At 39.5% G+C, this 26,607-nt stretch overlaps 1 long non-coding RNA gene across 1 annotated transcript; it reads left to right on the top strand.

Annotated features, from left to right (window-relative positions):
* Positions 1-3,772: 3,772 nt before the first annotated feature.
* LOC132402470 (uncharacterized) lies at positions 3,773-26,472 on the top strand. The gene is made up of 3 exons (XR_009514913.1): positions 3,773-4,183; positions 8,080-8,180; positions 26,408-26,472. It is a non-coding gene; the product is annotated as an uncharacterized LOC132402470 (long non-coding RNA).
* Positions 26,473-26,607: the final 135 nt, after the last annotated feature.

Below are 26,607 nucleotides of genomic sequence, written 5' to 3'. Positions count from 1 at the left end.
CCCCCCCCCCACCAAATAATATCAGAGGTGTTATACTTGCCTGAGAGCCAAGGAAACTCCTGCATTACTTGACTGCCCCTTCTCACAGTCATGCACTTATCTAACTGATCCTTTGGTGTGATCACCTCCTAAAGCTCCTCTGTATAATACTCTCTGCCTCCTTTATGTTCTTCAGTGAGTCCAACTGCTACTCCATTTGATCCATGCAGACTGAAAGGAGCTACAGTTTTCACTCTTCATACATTAAGGACACCAAAACACTCTCTGCACCTCCTAAGACAAGCAGACCATTCCTCTGACTGCCATTGCAGTCTCTTTTAACAACCATTAAGTTTTTCATTGGACATGGCATCAAAGGTTACAGGGAGAAGGCCGGGAACTGGGGTTGAGGAGGAGATAGAAAAGAAGGATCAGCCATGATTGAACGGAGGAGCAGACTCGATGGCCTCATTCTGTTCTTCTGGTCTAAAAGAAACAAGAAAAGGAAAAGGAACAAAGTTGTGCAAAGGAGTGAATGCACACAGTCTTTTCAAAGGGTTGAGGAATGAAGAACAAGAGAATTTGAAGTAAGAATGAAGGTATCTAATAGGAACCTAAGGGACAACTTTTTGACCCAGAGAACAATCTGCCAGAGAAAATGGTTGAGTCAAGTACATTAATAATATTTGTAAAGTATTTGGACAGGTATATGGATAGGAAAGGTTTAAAGAGCCAAACATGGGGAAACGGGACTGGCTTAAATGAGAATTTTAGTTAGTTTACATCAGATGGACTGAAGGGCCTGTTTCTGTACTATATGGCTTCATGACTCTACAAGCCTAAAGAGCCCAAAACGATTTGTAATTCTGACCAAGTACAATGATAACATTAGTAAAATGAGCAATATATTAATATGAGAGAAAACTGGAAGCTTGAAACAATATTCTTCCTGTCTTTATGCCACAGCATGCTTTTGAAAGATTAGGGTGATTAGGTTCTAAGTGGTGATTCAGAATATAAGATAAAGTTATGAAGACATCTTTCCAAAATTTCTCCAAGCTAGGACAGAACCAGTACATATGAATAAGAGAGGCCTTGCCACTTTTGTATTTATCACAAAGGGGACTAATATTAGGGTAAAATCGAGATAATTTAGATTTAGACATATGGGCTCTATGAACAATCTTAAACTGTAAAAGGCAATGGTGAGCACAAAGAGAGGTTGAATTAACCGATTTGAGAATCGAGTCCCAAGTCTCATCAGATAAAGAGATATTTAAATCATGCTCCCAAACCATTCTATTTTTATCCATAGGGCAACGCCGTAAGAATGCTAATTTATCATGAATAAATGATATTAAGCCTTTACCCAGTGGATTAATAGAAAGAAATAAATCCATAACATTTTTCTCAGGCATTTCAGGGAAGTTAGGAATTAAAGTGTCTAATTTGGAGATATCTAAAAAAATGAGCATTAGGCAGATTGAACTTAGCAGAGAGCTATTGAAAAGATGCGAAGCGATTATCAATAAAAAGATCTTCAAAATGTCTAATGCCCTTCCTATACCAATCATGGAATGTTGAATCATGCATAGTAGGTTAAAAAAGGTGATTATGTAAGATAGGACTAGAAAAGGAAAAACCATAGAAACCATAAAATTTCCTAAACTGAGCCCATATTCACAAGGTGTGTTTAACAAGAGGATTAACAATTAATCTGGACAAACTACTAGGGAGTACAGAGCCAAGAAGTGCAGAAATAGATAAATCTCTAGTGGAACTCAACTCCATCGCCACCCAATTAGGGCACTCGGGTTGGCTATGGAAAAAAGACCAAAAGGTAGCACAACGTATATTGGCTGCCCAATAATATAAATGAAAGTTAAGTAAGGCCATGCCACCCTCTTTTTTAGATTTTTGGAGACAAACTTTATTTATTCTAGAATGCCCATTCTTCCACAGATATGACAAAATAATAGAGTCTAAGGAATCAAAAAAAGATTTAGGAATAAAAATTGGGATTGATTGAAATAAATATAAAAACTTAGGGAGAACATACATTTTAACAACATTAATACGGCCTACCAAAGGCATAGATAGAGGTGATCATTGTGACAGACTCTGTTTTGTAGTATATAAAAGATTGGCAAAATTTTCACGAATAAGATCTTTAAATTTCCTTGTGACTGTAATCCCAAGATAAGTAAATTGATTATGAACTACTTTAAAAGGGAGATCACGGAATGTTAATTCTTGTGCTTCTTTATTAATTGAGAAAAGTTCACTCTTATGTAAATTAAGTTTATAGCTAGAAAACTGGCTAAACTGATCAAGAAGTGAGAACATTCGAGGTAAGGATGTAGACGGATTTGAAAGAAAAAGTAATAAGTCATCAGCATAAAGAGAAACTTTATGCTCAACACCCCCCCCCCCTCCAAATCCCGGTCAATTCAGGACAGCTTCGAAAGGCTATCACCAAAGGTTCTATAGCCAATTCAAAGAGAAAGGGACTTAAAGGGCATCCTTGACAGGTGCCACGTTTGAGGTTAAATAACTGGGATTTCTGAAAATTAGTCAAAACAGGGGCAGTAGGACACTGTTACAGCAATTTGATCCCAGAGATAAAACTTTGACCGAAGTCAAATTTTTCCAAAACTGCAGAAAGGTAGTTCCACTCTATACGATCAAATGCTTTCTCCGCATCGAGGGAAATAACACCTTCAGGAATCCCAGTTGAAGGTGAATATAAAATGTTAAATAAATGCCAAATATTAAAAAAAGGAAGACAGTTTTTAATAAAACCAGTTTGATCATCAAAAATAATAGAGGGTACAACAGTTATTAATCTATGCCAAAACTTTGGCCGAGATTTTAACATCAACATTAAGCAAAGAAATCGGCCTATACGAGGAACACTCTGTTGGGTCTTTACCATTTTTTAATAAAAGAATAATAGATGCCTCATTAAAAGAGGGTGGCAATTTACCATAATTAAACGAGTCAGATAGTACTGAGAGTAACTGAGGAGAATGAAGTGAAGAGAATGATTTATAAAATTCTACGGGGAACCCATCAGGTCCAGGAGATTTCCCTGAAGCCAATGCAAAAATTGCAAAAGATATTTCTTCTGATGATATAGGCACATTAAGTTTGGCTTTAAAATCAGATGAAAGCAAAGGAATATTCAGATTATTTAAAAAAAGATCAACAGAAATATTCTCATTCAGAGAACCAGAGGAATAAAGTCGAGAGTAAAAATTTTTAAATGCGTCATTGATTTCTAAGTGATCCGATGTAAAGTCTCCATTCTCCTTCCGGATCTTTGTAATATGTTGTTTAGCTTTGGAACGCCTCAGCTGATTGACTAGTGTTACGGACTCAGCAACAATAAATATATGAGTGAGGCAGGGGTTTTTATAACAAATAACACATTTATTAAACACTGAAAACAAACCCCCCAAAAGTAAACAAACCTCTCACGTAACCGGGAATCAGCTGCTGTGCGGCAGCTTAAACAGTTCTTAAAGCGATGTTGCAAAAACAGTTCTTCGAAGTAGTATTGCAAAAGTTCAAAATGCTCATAGTCCATTTAAGGGGGAGACTTCTTAAGACGATTTAAATTCTCTTTCACATCGTGTTGTTGCAGTTCCCCGCCAAACCACACTTTTCCCATGAAGAAGATGAAGAATGAAACGGCTTAAAGGCACTGACCTTTCCTTTACAACACTGTACTCAATCCTTTCTGCTATTCACAGGGATTAACACGAGCACAGTCAACGAATTCCTTCGGAATGAGGATCAAACAAGGTCGAACCTGTTCCACCGTCGAAATCGATTCTCCTCGATCTTTTAACTCCTGAACTCCGATCTTCACTCTCCACTGATTCTCAACTAGCAGTATTATAAAGAGACTGCTGGCAATGGCCTTTTAAACTTTAGGCATTAAATAGAACTTCATCTTTCAACTAAACTGCGTCATAACATTAAATCACGCAGTGGCATGAAGTCAACATGGCAAATCCAGCCACGAACTGCCCCTCCTCACAGGGAGGGGTCCTCCTTTTATACCCTGTAAAAAAGCCTGTCACATGTCCTCTACTGGCGGGAAAATGATGTCACTCCACCATCACAAGACCATTACCTCAAGTCCAGTATAGTTTCAACATCTGTCACGTGACAAGTACACCACTGTCACGTGTCACAGGTACGTAACACTAGAAATTTACCAGATTTGTCACCATGAATATAAAAGCGACTCTTACTTTCAAGAAGTTGGCATTCAACAGGTTGAGTAGACAGAAGATTAAATTTAGTTTGAAGTTCTATACGCTTCTTGTATAATTCAGGATTCTTAGTTTGAGCATACAGTTGATCTAATTCTATAATCTGATTAATGAGGTCTAATCGATCTGTACAGGACTTTCTATTAAGATTTGCTGTATAGGAGATTATTTGACCCCTCAAATATGCTTTCATGGCATCCCAGACAATCTGGGATGACATTTCAGACGATATATTGGTGTTAAAATAAAAGGTTATCTGATCCTTAATAAATTTTAGAAAGTCATCATCCAATAATAAAGTCGAGTCAAGACGCAAGTGTTTACTCCTCTGAGGGAGACCAGGAAAATTTAAAGATGAAGTAATTGGGGCATGGTCAGAAATCAGTATACTCTGATAATCACAAGAATAGACAAATGGAATAAGTTGATTATCAAGTAAAAAATAGTCAATTCTAGTAAAGGTATGGTGAACATGCGAAAAAAAAGAATAGTCTTTCTCAGTAGGATGAAGGAATCTGAGATACCATAATTAGAATGAAAAGAGTGAATAGCTAAGGCAGATTTAGTAGGTAATCTAGAAACAGAGGATGATCGATCCAAATTAGAATCCAACCAACAATTAAAATTGCCACCCAGTGTAAGGGAGTATGAGTTTAAATCTGGTAGTGAGGAGAAAAAACGTTCAAAAAAATTAACATAATCAAAATTGGGAGCATACAGGTTTGCTCGTACGACTTTAGTATTATATAATTAGCAGAAACAGTAATAAAACGGCCATTTGTATCAGATATCTTACTATGGAGTTCAAAAGGAATATTTGAATTAATAAGAATAGAGAACCCCCCCCCCCCCGCTTTGGCGGTAAAGGATGAATGAAAATGCTGACCCGCCCACTTTGACAAAAGCCGAGAATTATCAAAACTATGAATATGAGTTTCTTGAAGTAAAGCAATGTCAACTTTGAGTTGTTTAATATGCGAGAAGACCTTCTTTTAACAGGATGATTCAATCCCTTTACATTCCAGCTCACAAATTTAAGTGTATTAACCATTATCAATTGTTAGTGCATAGAAGGTAGCAGGCATATAAAAAATCAAGAAGTACAGTAACAGTCTGGGAGCAAAAATGTAAACATAGATCAGTAGAATCTAAACAGAGACATGTCCTGAATAACAAAGGAAAACAAAAGAAACAGTGAGTAGTGTTGGAACTGGAGAACCCACCCCACTCTCGCAACCCAAAACTAGACGGCTACCCGAAAAGGCAGCTTGCTCTACAAAAAAGTTAACCCAAAAATGACTTCCAGTTCCATATCGTTAACAAAAGTTCCATATAAATAATATAGCAAATAATAACTAATTTATGCAGTAGAGAACAGAATTACAAATAGGAACAACTTCAACAGAAAAAGTATAAAACTTAATACAAAAAAAATCAGAAAAGAAAACTAAAACTAACCTACCAGCGAAGCGCTATTTTTAAAGCAACTATTTAATATTCATATATATACTTACAGTAATTGAGTTATTTATTTTTTCCTTCTATATTTATCATGTATTGCATTGTACTGCTGCTGTTAAGTTAACAAGTTTCACAATACATGCTGGTGATAATAAATCTGATTCTGATTCTAATCAGCTATAATTGGTCAACTAGCAAATATGAAAGACGAGGGTATACATTTATAGGTTGTTTTAACATATAGTGTGTTATGGCCAGGAGAGCACTGTGTGCCAGATACAAATTTGATTGAGTGCAGGACTTTGGTGAGATAACAACAATGCTGCAGCTTTATACTTAAGTAATTAAATAAATTCATTCAAATAATTGGATTGATTAACTAACTTATTCACATGGCAGGGCATGTGGTGTGTTGCAGTTTTAGTCATTTGGAGATGATGGAGATTGTTGTGATCTATGCCAAACTCAGATAGAGTATGTGTACAGCTGAAGGAAACTTGGATCATATTCATGAGCTGGAGACCAATATTTGGACATTGATGTGGTTATGGGAGAGGAAACTCACCTGGTCACTTTATTTCTACTGGCAGTCACAGCCGTTAATGTGAGTACTGTAGAAATAGTCAGTCAAGAGAGATATAAATGTGTGACAATGACTGAGGCAGGTATATGGAACCAGGAGGTAGCACAGGAGGAACCTGAACCCTTGCTCAACAGGCACATGAATCCTGCATCTTTTAGTGTGCATTAGAGCAGATAAACAAACTGACTATGGCACATGAGGTAGAGGTTGGGAGAGTAACACAAATGTAGTTGTGACCTGAGACAGTATAGTTAGGAGGCAGATCGTGTTTTCTGAGTTTGCAAACAGGAGTCCTGATTGCTGTGTTGTCCACTTGGTGTCAGGTTTAAGGAAATCTCAAGTCCATACAAGAACTTGTGGGGACAGTGGGGAGAATATGTTCACCCACGTAGATCCAACCATGTAGAAAGGACTAATAAAATTATCCTACAGAATCAGCACAAATAGCTGGTATTCAAATTAAAAAGCAGAACCACAGAAGTTACCACCTCTGGTTAACTACCAAATATGCAAATATCCTCAAGATCCAAGAGACAAATGTGTGGTTTCAAATTACTGTGGAAAAATATGCTTCATTTCATGGGGCATTGGCACCAATGCTGGGAAAATAGAGAAGTGGTTTGTTGGGATGAGCTTCCTTTGAAACAGACTGTGAGCAATGTCTGAGTGAATGGAATAATTCGACCTGTTATAAAACCAATGTAGGTGTGGTAAGACAGCACTTAGAAAACTAAAGAGAAAGAACAGGGAGGTAGTGGAGTATTGCAAAGTGTGCAATGACAAGGTCTTTCAGAGAGGGGTAGAACAATCAGAGTTGCAGCAGAAAAATAGAATAAACAGACAAAATTGAAGGCTGCAGATCAGAATGCATGCAACATTCATAACAAAACAAGTGATTTAATAGCACAAAATGAAATAGGTATGATCTAACAGCCATTACTGAGACATGGTTGAAAGATTGGGAATTGAATATTCCCGAATACTTAGAAGACAATGGTGAAATGGAAATAAAGGAGAGATTCCCTCCTATTATACAATGACAGAAAGGATCTTAGATTATAAAATAAAGAAACTGTATCAGTGTGGCTGGAACCAAGAAAGAGCAAGATATAAAAATCATCGATGGGAGCTATATGTTGGCCTCAGACAGTGATGGAAGCATAAAGTTCAGAATAAATCCAAAAATTAGAGATATGTATTACATGAGCACTTCAATAATCATTGTGGATATTAACTTACATATATACACACATACACATCTAATACAACTAAAATCAAGGGCAAGTTTATCCTGGGTCTGGTAAAAAAATGCGGCTATTGAAACTTCTGTGGCACATTCCAGTTTGGGTTGTCATGTAGACCTGAGATAGTGTGGGTTCTTTTCCGGTGTCCCTTTGGATCAACGCTGCTATAACTGGAAGACTTCAAAAATGCACTGGGGAGAATATGTCAAAAGGAGTGTCCGTTTTGGTAAATTTTTCAGATATTTCCTTTTTCAAGGGTAAACAGGACGATCCATCATCACTTACAGGACAATCCATCACCACTTTCATGATTTGTCATCCTTTTGAATTCAGCCTTGTAATTGTGTCCTCTAAGAAACAGAGCCCATCTCTGCATTCATGCTACTGCTGTTGGTTGAACACCTTTCAGTGGATTGAAAATCAGTAACAAGGATAAATGGTCTCTTACACAGGTACTGATTGAAATGTTTTGCACTCCAAACCGGACTCAAGGCCTGCCTGTCTATCTGAGCATATTCTTTCTCTGCAGCGGCAAGAGGACGTGATGCAAAACCTATGGGGGCACTCCCTTCCATCACTTCCATAAGATGTGACATGACTGCATCTATACTATGAGGTGAGAGGCCACAGGTAAGCTTCAATGGACAATGTGGTTCACAATGTGTGAGTACAGTGTCTGATGTCACCACTTCCTTTGTCTTTTGGGAATCCACGTTACACTGCTTTGCCCATTGCTATTTCTTCCTGATCTGTAGTAATAAGTTCAACAAGTGGAGTGCAGTACCCAAGTTTGGCAGGAATCTGTTACAGTAATTGAAAAACCCTAAAAAGAACCTCAATTGTGACATGCCCTTTGGCCTTGGAACATTCAGTACCGCTTGAATTTTCACAACACACTTGTGGATTCATTGTGCTCCAATGGTGCGACTGCAGTAAGTAATTTTTGATTTGAAGAATTCATTTTTGTTGCGTCATGATCTTCTAATCTTTTTAACACTGTCTTGACATTTTGGAGAAGTTCTTTGTCATCTTCACCGGTAACAATGATGTCATCCAAGTGACACCCAATCTCTGAGCAGCTTGACAGCACTTGGTCCATAGCCTTCTACCAGAGTGCTGTTGCATATGCTACTCCAGAAATAAACCTAATATGACGATAAAGCCCTTTGTGTGTGTTAATGGTGAGAAACACTTTGGACTCTTCTTCCACCTCCATCTGTAGGTAGGCCTCAGCTAAGTCCACTTTGCTGAAGTATTTTCTTCCAGAAAAATTTGCGAAGATATCCTTTATCCTTAGCAGAAGGATTTGATCTATTTGCAGTACTGGGAAGCAAATCTCAGTTGACTCAGTTCAATTACATTACTTTTTCTCTAAATGCACTTCCTGAAAGAATACAGAGGCTTCTGGAATTAATGGAAGACAACAGGTGGAGAAGAGATGAGGAGTTGAAAGAAATCAGCATTATAAATTAAATGAAGAGATATAAATGGGTACAAAATCATCACCACTGAAGCCAGGCTATACAGTCTGTGGACCCTTTCTTTATATGTGTCTATTTCCTTAAATAGTGGGATTACACTTGCTAGAGTGGGAACTGTCATGGAATCAATGGAATGTTCATTTTCCCCTTTCAAAACTGCAGGATGCAGGTCATCAGGTCCTTCAGGTTTATTGGCTTTCATATCCATTTATATCTCCAAATTCTTTTTTATAATGTTGATTTCTTTCAACTCCTCATTTGCTCTCTACCTATTGGCTTCCATTATTTCCAGAAGCCTCTCTATCTTCCTTCTATGCAAACGAATACTTGTTTAATTTTTCTGCCTTTCCGATGTCCTCTCGCCTCAGTGTAAAAGAGTTGTAAATAACATTTGTTAGCGTTTTCCTATTTACTAATCTACAGAAGCTTTTGCTGTCTGCTTTTTCATCATATCTCTTTGACAAACTCTTATATTGTATTCTCCATTTGCTCATCAATTTCTCGGGCATCCTTTGTTGTGGTATGAAATTTTCTATCCTCAGTATAACAGCTATTTTTGCTCACACTATAAGCCTTTTCATCCCATCCTATAGTTCTGTTAACAAGACAGGATCACTTCTTTTGCTGAAGTTTTACATCTTGAAAGAATAAAACTTTGTCTTAATTCTTTAAATCTTTGCCTCTGGTCATTTACTGTAATACCTTTTAATCTTCTTAATGTGTTTTCTCAATATGGAAAAGCAAGCTAACACCTCATCCTTCCATAACATGCTTAGAACCTGAACACTAATTTCAGTTTATACTGAGTCATTTGGAATTGTTTTTGAACATTTTGGCTAGTTATTATCACAAATCCCTAAAGGAACCTTTACAACCAGATTAAACTGATCTAGTCAAGTAACTCTAGAAACCCACTGGATTTTTATCTTATTCTATCTAGAGGTACAGGATGCGACGTGCTCCTCAACCCCAATGAACTGCACTGCCCACCACCCCACCTATTTAACCCTAGCTTAATCACAGGACAATTTACAATGACCATTCAACCTGCTAAGCAGTACACATTTGGAATGTGGGAGGAAGCCCACATGGTCACGGAAATGATGTACAAACTTCTTACAAACAGCGGCAGAATTGAACTTTGAACTCCAACACACCGAGCGGTGATCGTGTGCTAACCACTATTCTACAACGGTGCCCCACTATATTTTCACTAATATCATTTCCCCAATCTCTATATGTACAGTACTGTGCAAACGTCTTTGGCACCCGAGCTATGTATATGTGCCTAAAATTTTTGCTCAGTACAGTATCTGGATGACAAGAGAGCAATGCATTACATATTTGATTTGAGAGTTGGAGCTTATAGCTAAGCAGGGAGGAGTGTAGTGCATTTAATATTTCAGTAATATTTGAGTAATATTGTAAATTTATTGTTTGTATAAGCATTCTTTGAATTATGTATAATTCATTCCAGGTTATATGTAAAAGTATGTGAATGGTATACATCATTATGCCACTACGTCATATATGCACATCTCACTAAAGAGAAATTAAATAGACATGCATTTCATGGCTCCTGGGTTTTTCTTTTGATTGGTTTCTGGAGTTACAAAACATAATACCGAGAGTGAAGTGAATCTTAGAAATTCTCTATCCACGAAGGCCATGGAGTCTGGTTATTTCCATGACAGATATTGATGGATTTTTAAATATTAAGCTAATCAAGGGTTAAGTGTTTAGTTCAGCCATGATCTTACAGAACAGTCATGAGGAGCTAAATTGCTTCCCTTTGTTTCTATTTCTCATATTTTTTCCAGAGACATTCATCACTTCTCTGTAGTTGATGAATTCTGTATATCTTGCTGATAACTCCATAAGAAGCTATACTGTCACCCTAGCAACACTGAAGCATCACACAATTTCAAGCTTTCACCATGCTCCCTGACTTTTTAAGACCAAGGAAATCATGCTGGACCATTTTCACTTGCCAGACTTCTTTCATGGATATTCACCACTGTAATAAATGGAAAAGTAGGATGAAAATCATAGTGGGAGTAGCAAAGGCACTCCATCTAATATCATATGATGCCACCATCACTCAGGACTTCAGAATCTGAAAGGTTTACCATAAGTTATCAGAGCAGAATTACAACATTTGGCCCATTAAGGTTGCTACATCAATTGATCACGGCTGATATTTTCCCTCTCCCATTCTCCTGCCTTCTCCCTGTTACCCTTAACCCCTTCAATATAAGAGTCCTTCAAAGAGATATGATGAAAAAAAAACAGACTGCAAAATCTTCAATCTCTGCCTTAAATACATACATTGACTTGGTAGGCATCACCTTCTGTGGCTACAAATTCCATAGATTCACCACCCTATGCCTGAAGAAATTCTTCTTCAGCTCAGTATTAAACGAACATCTCTTACAACTCTCCTGCTCTGCTTTAGTGGAATATTGTTGGTAAGACCCTCCTGAGATGAGTGGAAGTCTATTTTGGTATAATGATGCTTCCATTTGATATAAGGAACCAATTATTCGCCATGGTTCTGGTCCTGACACCAGGAAAGATGAAGCACAATAATGCCTTTTCCTAGATATGCTTAGTATTGAATAGATAGAGTGGAACTGTTTGGAAAACCTGTCAATAACCCAGACCAATGAGACATATCGCTTACCAGACGTAAGCTATAGGTACATGTAGTCTAAAACCTTAAAAGTGTGGTTCCTACCTCTTAAACAGATCTTAAAGGTCTTCTTTTTTTGTATCTGGAGTTTCTCACTTGTATTTGTAATAGCAGATCCAAGCAGCTGTTCTCTTGAACTACATATAACCTGCTCCCAGCAGAGTAGTTTAGAACTTAAGAGGAATTGAATGTGATTTAGTTTCTGGAGCTCATTCCGCTAGTCAGTATTCATGGTTCATCTTTTACTTCATTCCATACATTCAATTTTGCTCAAATAACAAATTCTTCAGATTAATAGAAATCTATTAATTTAAAGTTAACATTTGGCTTGTAATCTGTTGTGATTGGCCGATACTAGTGTTTGAATGTTACTCCTAAGATGCGCCAATTATTGAGTTCTTCTCAATCTATTTCCTCAGTTCCCCTTGATGTTTCAAAAGCTTCAAACAAATCACATTTTAACAATCTAAATTCCAGGATATTCCACCATAGTTTCAACAATATTGTAATTTAAGCAAATTGGAATCCAGACATTATTGTGATAAATCTGTGCTTCACTGCTCCGAGAGCCCCCCACGTATCTCATCAAAGAACCACTAACAGCATTTCACAAGTAGTCTATTCAGGGCTGTAACATCTATCCCTTCTATTTTAGATCTCTAACATTTTGATTACTTTAAATTATATTTTTTCAATGATTATATTATTTTATTACTTAACATACTCATTTTGTTCTTCCAGGCATTATAGCTTTTCATCAAATAGAGAAGTATGTGTCATTGTCTTGTTATGTCCAAAGTGGATGCCCTCACATTTGCTTGTATACAAATCCATTGGATATTTTTATTCACTTATTCTAATGATATCTTCTCTTAACTGCAGTCTTACATTTGCACGGATTACATTGTAACCCATTTATGTACAAAACTAGATGCTGGTTTTCTATTTGAAAACCTAAGATATTAATAAAAATGATTAATAATTACAGTGCCAGCATAAATCTTTTTGTGCATCACTGGTTTCTTCCCGGCATCTGGAGTGCCCTGCCCTTCAGCTCTTGCTCTCAACCATCTCTCACCCAAAGCAATAATGCGCTTTCAGTTTCTCAGCCTTCAAGTTTATCTGACAGCCTTTATCAAATGGCTTTGGGAAGTCCATATAAAGAAGATCTTTAAAGATCCTTCACTTACAGTTTTAGCCACCTCATAAAAATATTTAATCGAGTTTATTTGACATGACATGACCTAGACTTGGCAAATCCATGCTGCCTCTCTCTGATTAGCTAAACGCTTTTATTGTTGAGTTAATCTGTCCTTAATTATAGGCTCTGTTGATGGCCAGACAATGATCATAAAACCATATGACATAGGAGCAGAATTAGGCCATTCAGCCCATTGAGCCTGCTCTGCCATTCTCCCATGGCTGATTTATTATCCCTCTCAACCCCTTATTCCTACCTTTTCCCTGTAACCTTTGACACCCTTACTAATCAAGAACCCATCAAACTCTGCTTTAAATACATCCAGTAAATTGGCCTCCATAGCCATCTGGAGCAATGAATCCCAAGGATTCACTACCTTTTAGCTAAAGAAATTCATCCTTATCCCTATCCTACAGGGAGGTCCTTATATTCTGTGGCTGTGCCCTCTGCTCATAATCTCTCCCACTTTGAAAACATCCTCTCCATCCACTCTAGAGGATTTCAATATCCAATAGGTTTCAATAAGATCTCCCATAATTCTTTTCAACTCCAGCAAGTATAGGCCCAGAGCCATCAAACGTTCCTCAAACATTAACCCTTTCATTCCCAACATCATACTCGCGAATCTCCTTTGGACTCTCTCCAATCCCAGTACATCCTTTCTTCAATAAGGGGGCTGAAACTGCTCACAGTACTCCAAATGCAGTATGACTAACACTTTATAAAGCCTCAAAATTATATCCTTGCTTTAATATTCTCATCCTCTCAAAATGAATTAATGTATTTCCCCTTTGAACTCACTTTCCACCTCACCATCCTTCACTTCCAATGGAAATCTGTGACCTTAAGCACACTGAAGACACACATGACACATCCTCACTTCCTCTTTCTGTTTCACTTCCTCTTTCTGTTTCACTTCAGTTCGTTACTGCCTGTTATGTGGCTGGCATGAATCACCAAAGGTTGATTTGCAGGTGCAGCAGACTATCAAGAAGGCAAATGGAACGTTGGCCTTCATTGATCGAGGGATTGAATTCAAGAGCAGGGAGGTTATGCTGCAACTGTACGGGGTACTGGTGAGGCCACACCTGGAGTACTGTGTGCACTTCTGGTCTCCTTACTTGAGGAAGGATATACTGGCCTTGAAGGCAGTGCAGAAGAGGTTCACCAGATTGATTCCAGAGATGAAGGGACTGGACTTTGAGGAGAGATTGAGTCGCCCCAGGCTGTACTCACTGGAATTCGGAAGAATGAAGGAAAATCTTATAGAAACATATAAAATTATGAAAGGGATAAATAAGATAGAGGCAGGAAAGTTGTTTCCACTGGTAAGTGAGACTAGAACTAGGGGACAAAGCCTCAAGATCGGGGGAGTAGGATGAAGATGAGGAGGAACTGCTTTTCCCTGAGAGTGGTGAATCTATGGAATTCTCCACCCAATGAAGCAATGGAGGCTACCTCAGTAGATATACTTAAGACAAGGTTGCATAGATTTTTGCATAGTAGGGGAATTAAAGGTTATGGGGGTACGGCAGGGAGGTGGAGATGAGTCCATGATCTTGTTGAATGGTGGAGCAGGTTTGATGTGCCAGATGGCCAACTCCTGTTGCTATTTCTTATGTTCTTATGTTCCTATGGTGTTTATGGCAGCAGTGAAGGTCCTTTGCTTCAGCAACCCTCCATATCCACCAACACACATTATCATTTTCATGACATCTTTCCATCAACTGCAGGAGCTGCAATACCAGTCTTTTTACCTTTTCATTTTCCTTCAGCCCCATTTATGTTGTTCTTGGACTCCGTCCTCTCAAATGATTTATCTTCTGTTTTGTGTTCATCTGAATCTTCAGTCCTCCCACCAACTACCCATTCTCTCTGCAACTTAAAAATAGTTTAATTTCTAACTTTTCCCACTTGTGATAAAAGTTTATGACCTGAAATTTTAACTTTATTCATCTATTCATTGATGCTGAATATTTCTAATATTTTATTGTTTGCTGACAAGTACTTATAAACATGGTTTTTAATTTCTGAGTTTCCCTCTTTCACCTTTATTAGAATACTTAAAGTCCTCAGAGACTTATGGGTCTCTTTCTTTGACATGTGACTTAGTAGGAACCCAGTGGGTGGATTGTACAAGGCAACTTTATTATTTAAAAAAGTCAATACCATCAATTTTGCTCCATTAAGCATTGAAAATGATGAAGGAATTCAACCTCAGACACATAAAAGTTTGCAATGTGCAGCTCAGTTCAAGAATGTTGCATGCCATAAGGGCATAATAAAAATACGTTTGAAAAAATCCAAAATACCCTACTGAGGAAACTAATTTTCATTGGGAAATATTAGTGCTTTTTGTACTTCCTACATATGTCTTAAGACCTGACCTGCCATATGGAGGCAACTTATAAAATGTGTAAAAGTCAGTCAACTCTCAAAATTTTCCAAGAACACATTTCAATGGACACTCAATAATCCGGCAATAAATTCGTAAAGTTAACAGCCAGAATTTCCCAAAAACTAAGTGGATGCTAACACTAAACTAAAAGAGATGTTTTTATTTTTTTTAATCAGAAGAGTCTTCCATTTTCCAGAAGGACTCTTCCATTGTCAATGTGATTAGCAATTAACTTCATCATCATTGAGCAAAATAACACCAGTCTTGAAGGGGATACTTTCATTAAATAATCTGAAGTTTTTTACAACCAAACAATATTAAAACCTTTACAGTAGGTTCTGATGCAATATTTATTAGGGGGATAAATGAAAAATCTCTAATGTATAGGGAAAGCTAAAATTAAAAATGTCACTGCTGGCTAGCAAAAGCAGACAACAAAACTACATTTCTACCTGAAACATATTTGGAAACCATGGAGCTGAAAAGGAAAGAAAAGTTACACTAACTACAGTCAAGTTTGTTATTACAGATACAGAGACTAATAAAATGGCCTTTCTGATTGTTCATTTTATGGAAGGCTGAGATTCTTTATGGTCTGTGCTTGAATTTCAACCAAGGGAAAAGTCAGTTTATTATGGTAAGTGCTTTGCTTAGGTCGGTTAGCAATAGCAAGGTTTCGTTCCACAGTAAAGGTGCATAGAGCTAGAGAATTGCCGTAGTAAGCGTTCAAGACTGGTAGATCATTTCCTGACATATTTAAGACAAAATAAAACACTAAATGAACTTATTAAGAACATAATGCTGGTCATGAAAACTGATCTTCTCAAACTGAAGAGTATTTTAGTTGCAACACATAAAATAGTCTGGTAAATTGACCATAGTAAACTGATCCACTGGCCTTACTTGTGTAGAACCAGCCATATATCCTTTCTCACAGGTAACAAAATGGTCAAGTCAGGGTAATGCTTCCTAGCATTCAGGCCAAGGTTCCAAGATAAATCTGGAGCGGTAGTTGATAAAGTGGGGTTATGGCAACCCAATCTTAAAAGGCATGAGAAATATTCTGTATTTGACTTTGAGTCCTTCTCTACACCTGTTATCTGTGTATCTCTGAGTGCCTGCTCTAATCTGAAAAATGTGATTTGCATGATTCAAATAAATCAATGAATTACCAGATTATATAAGCTCTCGTTGCTCATTTAATTTGTCAGATGTGTCAGCCTAATTTTGAAATCTTGCTTCAGAGGGCTGTAGATACTCAGTCAGTGAGACTATTCAATGCTTAGAAAGTTTAAATATACTTTGGGTACGTGGAATGGGTGTACAATCAAGATGGGACAGGAAATTAGATCATTCATACTCTTACTGAATGGCAGAGGATGCCTGTGAGGCCCACATATGTTCTTCTATGCATATGTAGGATCACATTTCTCACCCAGTCTTTCCATTTTATGCTTTATTGTCCATTCTCATGTATTGTGATATTTCCAGGTTTCTCTTTCTCAAAGGTACCAGTATAACTTAAAGAGTAAGTTGAACAGAAATCTAACAATGGAATTTCAGTGTTTCAAGCAAATCTGTAATGTTTTAAGTCAAATATTTTTCTTGAGATTGTGCCATATCCTCCCACGATAATGTTAAAGATCTTTAGCAATAATATGGCAAGTTTATTTCCTCCAAATATCTTTGTTGGCTCAGATTTTGTATATACAACATAAAACAGTAGAGCACTGGATGCCATTAGACCTATGATAAGCCAATTCTGATATCAATTTATACTAAATGTCCTGCTCCTCGATATTATCCATTTCCCTCCATTCCCTTTATATTTGTGAGTCTATCTAAAAGCCTCTGAAACTCCACCAAGCTGCCTCTTTCCACTTCCGGAAACCTATTTCAGACACCTACCACTCTGTGCAAAAAAAACCATGTCCCTCCCATCGCCTTTCAACATCCCTCCTCTGATCTCAAAAGCATGTCCTCTGACCGCCTACACTACTTTCATAATTTTAAAAACCTCTACCTGATCTCTGACACTCACAGGAGAACACCCCAAGTTTATCCAACCTTTTCTTATAGTTATTACCATCTCATCCATGCAGTACCCTGGTAAGATTCTTCTGCACCCCCACCATAGTCTCCACAGCTTTCCTCTAATGGTGTGACCAGAATTGCATACAATACCACAAGTACAACCTGATTAAGCATTTATAGCTGCAGTGTGACTTCTTACTCTTATACTCAGTACCCCTATCAATGAAGACAAACATGCCATACACCTCCATTACCAACTTATCCACCTACATAACCACTTATAGTGAACTATGGACCTGGACCCCCAAGATCCCTTTACACCCCAATGACATTGAGAGGTATAATGTAGCAGATGCCTCGTACACCAGTCCTCTCACCAAATGGTTATGTCAGCTTTGAGCCAGGTTCTGGGGATGAGGTGGTTAGAGCAAGTTTGTTTGAATTTTTTCAGGAGGTATGAAACGGTTAGGCAAAAGAGAGTCGCTGGATGTTACTTATTTGGGTTTTCAGAAGGTTTTTATCAGGGTGCTGCATACAAGACTGAGAAGCAAGGCAAGAGCCGATGATATTAGAGGCATGGTTCAAATATTGGCTGTTGGTCGAAGTTAGAGAGGAGGGATAAAGGAATCCTTTTCAGAGGTGTCAGTGTTGGGACCTCAGCTTTTCACTTTATACATTTATGGACTTTAAGACCATAACATGTAGGAGCAGGAAAGGTCATTTGGCCCATCAAGTCTGTTCTGCCATTTCATCATGGCTGATCCAATTTTCCTCTCAAGCCTAATCTCCTGCCTTCTCCCCATATCCCTTCATGCCCTGACCAATCAATAATCTTCCTTAAATATACATAAAGACTTTGCCTCCACAGCTGCCTGTGGCAAAGACTTCCACAGATTCATCACTCACTGGCTAAACAAATTCCTCCTCATTTTCATTCTAAAATGACGCCCCTCTATTCTGAGGCAGCGTCCTCTGGTCTTAGACACTCCCACAATAGGAAACATTCTCTCCATCCACTCTATCAATGCATTTCTCCATTCAATAAGTTTCAATGAGGTCACCCCTCATTCACCTGAATTTTAGTGAATGCTGGCCCAGAGCCATCAAACATTCTTCATATGACAAGCCATTCAATCCTGGAATCATTTTTTTAACCTCTTTTGAACCCTCTTTAGTTTCAGCACATCCTTTCTAAGATAAGGGGCCTAAAACTCCAAGTGAGGCACCACCAGTGCTTTATAAAATCTCAACATTACATCCTTGCATTTATATTCTAGTTCTCTTGAAATGAATGCTAACATCAGATTTGCCTTCCTCACCACAGTCTCCCCTGCAAATTAATCTTTAAGGAATCCTGTCCAAGGACCCCCAAGTCCCTTTGCACCTCAGTTTTTTGTACTTTCTCTCCATTTAGAAAATAGTCAATGCTTTCTCTTCTTCTACCAAAGTGTATGTATGACAATACACTTCCCAACACTGTATTCCATCTGCCACTTCTTTGCCCATACTCCTAATCTAAGTCCTTCTGTACCCTCTCTGCTTCCTCAGAACTGTCTGCCCCTCCACCTATCTTCATATTGTCTGCAAATTTTGCAACAAAGCCATCAATTCCATCATCCAAATCATTGACATATACATAAAAAGAATCGGTCCCAACACAGACACCTGTGGAACACCACTAGGCACCAGCAGCCAATCAGAAATTGCTCCCTTCATTCCCACTCTTAGCCTTCTGCCAATCAGCCACTGCATTATCCATGCTAGAATCTTTACTGTGATACCACGGGCTTGTAGCTTGTTAAGCAACCTCCCATGTGGCACCTTATGAAAGGCCTTCTGAAAATCCAAGTACACAACCGCAACCAATTCTTCTTTGTCTATCCTGCTTGTTATTTCTTCAAAAAATTCCAACAGATTTGTCTGGCAAAATTTTCCCTTAAGAAACTTAACTTGGACAAAGTGCTCATCAGAGGTTAATGAGCTCAAACTACGAATGAAAGTCACATCAAATAAGGAGTATTTCATGATTGTGTGAATTCGAGAGAGTTCAAAAGGTGCATGATGTCAGCCAGTAGAACGCGAAAGGTTTAAAAAGAATACTACCATATCCAGCAGGCAGGGGAGTGAGAGACAGCAGAGTGATAGGGCTTTGGCTCAACAGACTTAGGTGGTAACGGGACGAGGCGAGGTTGGTTTAACTGTGTTAATTGCAGAGAGAAAGTAGTATGTGTGTGAGGCCAGTTTTCTGTGCTCGGTGTCAGATGTGGGGGTCCTGGAGTCTCCCAGCCTCCTGGACGGCCATATCTGCACCCGGTGTGTCGAGCTGCAGCTCCTAAGAGACTGCATTAGGGAACTGGAGATGCAGCTTCATCTTCATGGAGATTCTCCTTCATCTGGTCAGGGAGAGCGAGGAGGTGATAGAGAGGAGTTATAGACAGGTGGTCATACCAGGGCCACGGGAGATAGACAAGTGGATCACAGTCAGGAGGGGGAAGGGGAAGAGTCAGGCACTAGAGAGTACCCCTGTGGCTGTACCCCTTGACAATAAGTACTCCTGTTTGAGTACTGTTGGGGGGTGGGGGGGGGGGGGACAGCCTACCTGGGGGAAGCAACAGTGGCCATGCCTCTATCGCTCAGAAGGGTAGGGTAAGGAAGAGGAAGGCAGTAGTGTTAGGGGACTCTATAGTTAAGGGCTCAGACAGGCAATTCAGTGGACACAGGAAAGAAACTCGGATGGTAGTTTGCCTCCCAGGTGTCAGGGTTCGGGATGTTTCAGATGGTGTTCAAGGTATCCTGCAGTGGGAGGGAGAACAGCCAGAGGTCGTGGTACATAGGTAGAAAAAGGAAAGACCTCCTGAAAAAAGATAACAGGGAGTTAGGAAGGAAGTTGAGAAGCAGGACCGCAAAGGTAGTTATCTCGGGATTACTGCCTGTGCAACACGACGGTGAGTATAGGAATAGAATGAGGTGGAGGATAAATGTGTGCCTGTGGGATTGGAGCAGTGGGCAGGGATTCAGATTTCTGAATCATTGGGACCTCTTTTGGGGCAGGTGTGACCTTTACAAAAAGGACGGGTTACACTTGAATCCCAGGGGGAACCAATATCCTGGTGGGGAGGTTTGCTAAGGCTACTGGGGAGAGTTTAAACTAGAATTGCTGGGGGTGGGAACCAAACTGAAGAGACTGGGGAAGAGGAGGTTGGCTCACAAATAGAGAAAGCTTGTAGACAGTACGAGAGGGAGGATAGGCGAGAGATAGAAAAGGGACATGCTCAGACCGAAGGTTTGAGATGTGTCTATTTTAACACAAGGTGTATTGTGAACAAAGAGAGTGGATGAGTACTTGGAGATATGATGTAGTGGCCATTACAGAGACCTGGATGGTTCAGGGACAGGAATGGCTACTTCAAATGCCAGGTTTTTGATGTTTCAGAAAGGACAGGGAGGGAAGCAAAAGGGGTGGGGGCGTGGCACTGATGATCAGAAATAGTGTCATGGCTGCAGAAAAAGTGGACGCCATGGAGGGATTGACTAAGGAGTCTCTGTGGGTAGAGGTCAGGAACAGGAAGCAAAAAATAACTTTACTGGATGTTTTTAATAGGCCGCCCAATAGTGACAGTGATATCGAGGAGCAGATAGTGAAACAGATCCTGGAAAGGTGTAACAATAACAGTTGTTGTGATAGGAGATTTAAATTTCCCAAATATCAATTGGCATCTTCCTAGAGCAAGGGGCTTAGATGGGGTGGAGTCTGTTAGGAGTGTTCAGGAAGGTTTCTTGACACAATATGTAGATAAGCCTACAAGAGGAGAGGCTCCACTTGATTTGGTATTGGGAAATGAATCTGGTCAGGTGTCAGATCTCTCAGTGGGAGAGCATTTTGGAGATAGTGTTCATAATTCTATCTCCTTTACAATAGCATTAGAGAGAGATAGGAACAGACAAGTTAGAAAAATGTTTAATTGGAGCAAGGGGAATTATGAGGCTATCAGGCAGGAAATTGGAGGCTTAAATTGGAAGCAGATGTTCTCAGGGAAAAGTACAGAAGAAATGTGGCAAATATTCAGGGGATATTCGTGTGGAGATCTGCATAGGTACTTTCCAAAGAGACAGGGAAGTTATGGTAGGGAACAGGAACCGTGGTGTACAAAGGCTGTAATAAATCTAGTGAAGAAGAAAAGAAAAGCTTACAAAAGATTCAGAGAGCTAGGTAATGTTAGAGATCTAGAAGATTATAAGGCTAACAGAAAGAAGTTTAAGAAGGAAATTAGGAGGGCCAGAAGGGGCCATGAGAAGGCCTTGGCAGGCAGAATTAAGGAAAACCCCAAGGCATTCTACAAGTATGTGAAGAACAAGAGGATTAGACGTGAAAGAAGAGGACCTATCAAGTGTGACAGTGGGAAAGTGTGTATGGAACCGGAGGAAATAGCAGTGGTACTTAATGAGTACTTTGCTTCAGTATTCACTATAGAAAAGGTTCTTGGTGATTGTCGGGATGATTTCCAGTGGATTGAAAAGTTTGAGCATGTAGATATTAAGAAAGAGGATGTGCTGGAGCTTTCGGAAAGCATCAAGTTGGATAAGTCGAAAGGACCAAATGAGATGTGCCCCAAGCTACTCTGGGAGGCAAGGGAGGAGATTGCTGAGCCTCTGGCAATGGTCTTTGCATCATCAATAGGGACGGGAGAGGTTTCAGAGGATTGGAGGGTTGTGGATGTTGTTCCTTTATTCAAGAAAGGGAGTAGAGATAGCCCATGAAATTATAGACAAGTGAGTCTGACCTCAGTGGTTGGTAAGGTGATGGAGAAGATCCTGAGAGGCAGGACTTATGAACATTTGGTAATATGATTAGGAGTAGTCAGTATGGCTTTGTCAAGGGCAAGTCCTACCTTACGAGCCTGATTGAATTTTTTGAGGATGTGACTTAACACATTGATGAAGGAAGAGCAGTAGATGTAGTGTATATGGATTCCAACAAGGCACTTGATAAGGTACCCCATGTAAGGCTTATTGAGAAAGTAAGGAAGCAAGGGATCCAAGGGCACATTGCTTTACGGATCCAGAATTAGCTTGCCCACAGAAGGTAGTGTGGTTGTAGACCGATCATATTCTGCATGGAGGTCAGTCACCAGTGGAATGCCTCAGGGATCTGTTCTGGGACCCTTACGTTTTGTGATTTCTATAAATGACCTGGATGAGGAAGTGGAGGGTAGGATTAGTTAGTTTGCTGATGACACAAAGGTTGGAGGTGTTATGGATAGTGTGGAGGGCTGTCAGAGGTTACAGCGGGACATTGATAGGATGTAAAACTGGGCTGAGAAGTGGAAGATGGACTTCAATCCAGATAAGTGTGAAGTGATTCATTTTGGTAGGTCAAATATGATGGTAGAATATAGTATTAATGGTAAGACTCTTGGCAGTGTGGAGGATTAGAGGGATCTTGGAGTCCGAGACAATAGGATGCTCGAAGCAGCTGCACAGGTTGAATTTGTGGTTAAGAAGGGGTACGGTGTATTGGTCTTCGTCAATCATGGAATTGAATTTAGGAGTCTAGAGGTAATGTTGCAGCTATATAGGACCCTGGTCAGACCCCACTTGGAGGAAGGATGTGGAAAGCATAGAGAAGGTGCAGAGGAGATTTACAAGGATGTTGCCTGGATTGAGGAGCATGCCTTATGAGAGCAGGTTGAGTGAACTCAGCCTTTTCTCCTTGGAGCGACAGAGGATGGGGGTGACTTGATAGGGGTGTATAAGATGATGAGAGGCATTGATCATGTGGATTGTTAGAGGCTTTTTCCCAGGGCTGGAGTGGTTGCCATAAGAGGACACAGGTTTAAGGCGCTGGGGAGTAGGTACAGTGAAGTCAGGGGTTAAGTTTTTTACTCAAGAGAGTGGTGAGTGCGGGTAATGGGCTGCCAGCAGCAGTGGTGGAGGCAGATATGATAGGGTCTTTTAAGAGACTTTTGGATAGGTACATGGAGCTTAAAAAAATAGAGGGCTATGGGTAAGTCTAGCAATTTCTAACATAGAAACATGTTCAGCACTACTTTGTTGGCCGAAGGGCCTGTATTGTGCAGTAGGTGTTCTATGTTTCTATGATGAGGGGCATGTCATCAAAACGTACAAAAAACCAAAAGGACTGGACAAGAGGAAAGTGTAGAGGATGCTTCTGTTAGTATAAGTGTTTAAAAAATGAGAGCAGAACCTTAGAAACAAACTGAGATGAAGAAGAATTCCTTCAGCGAGAAGATGATAAATCTGGATAATTCGTTGCTACAGATAACAAGTCATTGGATGTATTGGAAAGAGTTGAGCATTATAGCAAGAAAGCAGGAGAATCATCCATGAATGAATGACAGGACAGTCTTGATGAGTCGAACGGCTTAATTCTACTGCTATATCTTACGTTCTCCATGCAGACACAAAGATACAATGAAGCCACTGGTAAAACCACTACTATTCTAGATGAGATTAAAGTTAGAACAGATATAGAATAAAATCAAAGCTATCTTCCACTGTTCTACTCTCTCTACACACTTGACTGTGAAGCTATGCACAGTTCAAACACCATCTATAAATTCCTTAATGACACTACTGTTGCTTGTAAAGTTTCGGATGGTAACAAGGTGTACAGGAGTGAGAAAGATCGAGCGATTGAGTGGTGTCGCAAGAACAACCCTGCACTCAACATCAGCAAGATCAAGAAACTGATTGGGGACTTCAGAAAGTAAAACTTTGGAGAATACACGGAAGGCTTCGTTGAGGGGTTGGCAGAAGAATGAGTAAGCATCTTTAGGTTCATTGACATCAACATCTCAGAGGATCTGTTTTGGGCCGAACACATTGATGCAATCAGCAACTATTCTTCATTACAAGTTCTAAAACCTGAGTCTCTACCTCCCTCTGCAACTGGATCCTCGACTTCCTCACTGGGAGACCACAGTCAGTGCAGATTGGAAATAACATCTCCTCATCATTGACAATCAAGACTGGCACTCCTCAAGGATGTGCCCTTAGCCCACGTCTCTACTTTCTCTACACCCATGACTGTGTGGTGTGGCAGAGCTCAATGTCCATCAGTGAATTTGCTGATGACTCAATTGGTGTTGCAGAATTTCAGCTGGTAACATGGAGCCATGCAGGAGTGAAATAGATCAGCCGATAGAGTGGTGTTACAACAACAACCTTGCTCTCAGTATCAGTAAAACCAAGGAATTGATTGTGGACTTTGGGAAAAGGAGGTCAAAGGAACACACTCCAGTCCTCAGCAAGGGATCAGCAGTGGAAAGAGGTTAACAGTTTCAAGTTCCTCAGTGTCAATATCTCTGAAGACCTATTCTGGGCTTAACATATTTATGCAATTACAAAGAAGGCACCACAGTGGCTATATCTCATTAGGAAATTGAGGAGGCTTGGTATGTCATTAAATACTCTCACAAATTTCTACAGATTCTAACTGGTTGCTTTATTGTCTAGTATGGAGGGGACACTGCACAAGATTGGAAAAAGCTGCAGAAAGTTGTGAACTCAGCCAAAACCATCATGGGCACTAGCCTCCCCAGCACTGAGGACACCTTCAAAAGTCAATGCCTCAAAAAGCAAGCATCTATCATTAATGACCCCTATAATCCAGGAACATAAGATATAAGGACATGCCATCTTCTCATTTCTATCATCAAGGAGGAGGTACAGGAGCCTGAAGACACCCACTCAGGATGTCAGGAACAGATTCTTCCTCTCTGCCATCAGATTCTGAATGGACAATAAACCCATAAACACTACCACACTACTTTTGCTCTCTTTTTGCACTATTTTTTTTTTATTTTTATATCTTATACTTATTGTAATTTATAGTTTTTTAAATTATATATTGCAATGTAATGCAGCTGCAAAACAACAAATTTGACAACATGTTCCCGTGATATTGAGCCTGATTATGATCCTGATTCAGTTTCTGATTTTGAGGGGATTTCGTATGTCACCGAAGACTCTAGAAGATTTCTACAGAGGTATATGGTGGAGAGCATTCTGCTTAGTTGCATCACCACCTGAGATGGAGAATCAGAGGGCTGTTGACTCAGCCAGCTCCATCATAGCACAAGCCTTCCCATCATCAGGGACATCTTCAAAAGGTGGTTCCTCAAGAAGGTGATATCCATCATTGAGGACCCACAGCATCTGGCACAAGGGATAAGGTGCAGAGGCGCATGAAGACCCACAGTCAGTGTTTTAGAAAAAGCTTCTTCTCCTCTGCCATCAAATTTCAGAACAGTCCATGAGCCTATGAATACTATTTTTCTATTCCACCTTTGCACTCTTTATTTGTTTTTATTCTAACTTATAGTAACTTTTATATCTTGCATCATACTGCTACCACAAAACAAATTTCACAATGTATGTCATGGATAATAGCCCCTTTTCTGATTCTGGTTCTAATTCTTAGAAATACACTGCCATGATTGTTCTAAGAGTTGACAATCTGCAACCTGACATTAAGCAGGAGGTATGATTGTAGATTTTGTAACTGAAAATGTCAGCTGCAAATTGTATTTTCCAGCAAATTATTACATCGGTCATCTGACATCCATTTTTGCTTAAGACGCAATGAATCCCAGAAATGTTATATTATGAGATGTTCACTTTTAAGTTGTTAGTATTGGCAACCCAGAGTTCAATCATGCTAACTGGTTGTAAAATGATTGACAACATATATACATCCAAAAGATTCCAAGAAAATGGCAGAGTACTTCCAATTCTTTCTCTCTATTAAGCAGTCCCTTAGGGTCAGGGATGATTTGCTCCCACTTTTGTCTGTCAGTCCAGAAGAGAGTCTGCAGACTGTTACATAAAGGGCAGGAAAGGGTGGGTATGTCATTTTTGTGGACATTTTCTGTTCCTTCTGCCATTTTTTCTTGACTCCACATGCTCCTGATGAAGAGATGGCTGCACTCAACGCTTTCCCAAATGCATTGTCATTTTGATCGATCATGGGCCAGGGATTCCTGTGAGCTGATGATGTATGTTATTTGTTTTTTTTTTGTTTCCAACTAGGTTTCAAAAATGTCTGAAGTGTCTCCTTTGTCTCACCGGAAATATTCTGCCATGACAACATTTTGAGGCAAGTGTCTATTTCAAGAGCTTGCTGTCAAGCATGTAAGCAATGCAGCTTGCTTCGCTGAGTTGGTTGTGTGTCGAACTGGAGCCTTAGAGATGGGATGTAGCCTGAGAGGGGTCACTAATGCTGGTTCACT

This window comes from Hypanus sabinus, chromosome 12 (genome assembly GCF_030144855.1).
Source record: "Hypanus sabinus isolate sHypSab1 chromosome 12, sHypSab1.hap1, whole genome shotgun sequence".
In the NCBI taxonomy this organism is placed as follows: domain Eukaryota; kingdom Metazoa; phylum Chordata; class Chondrichthyes; order Myliobatiformes; family Dasyatidae; genus Hypanus; species Hypanus sabinus.
The sequence above is the reverse complement of the archived record's forward strand: the minus strand, read 5'-3'. Positions and strand labels throughout refer to the sequence as shown.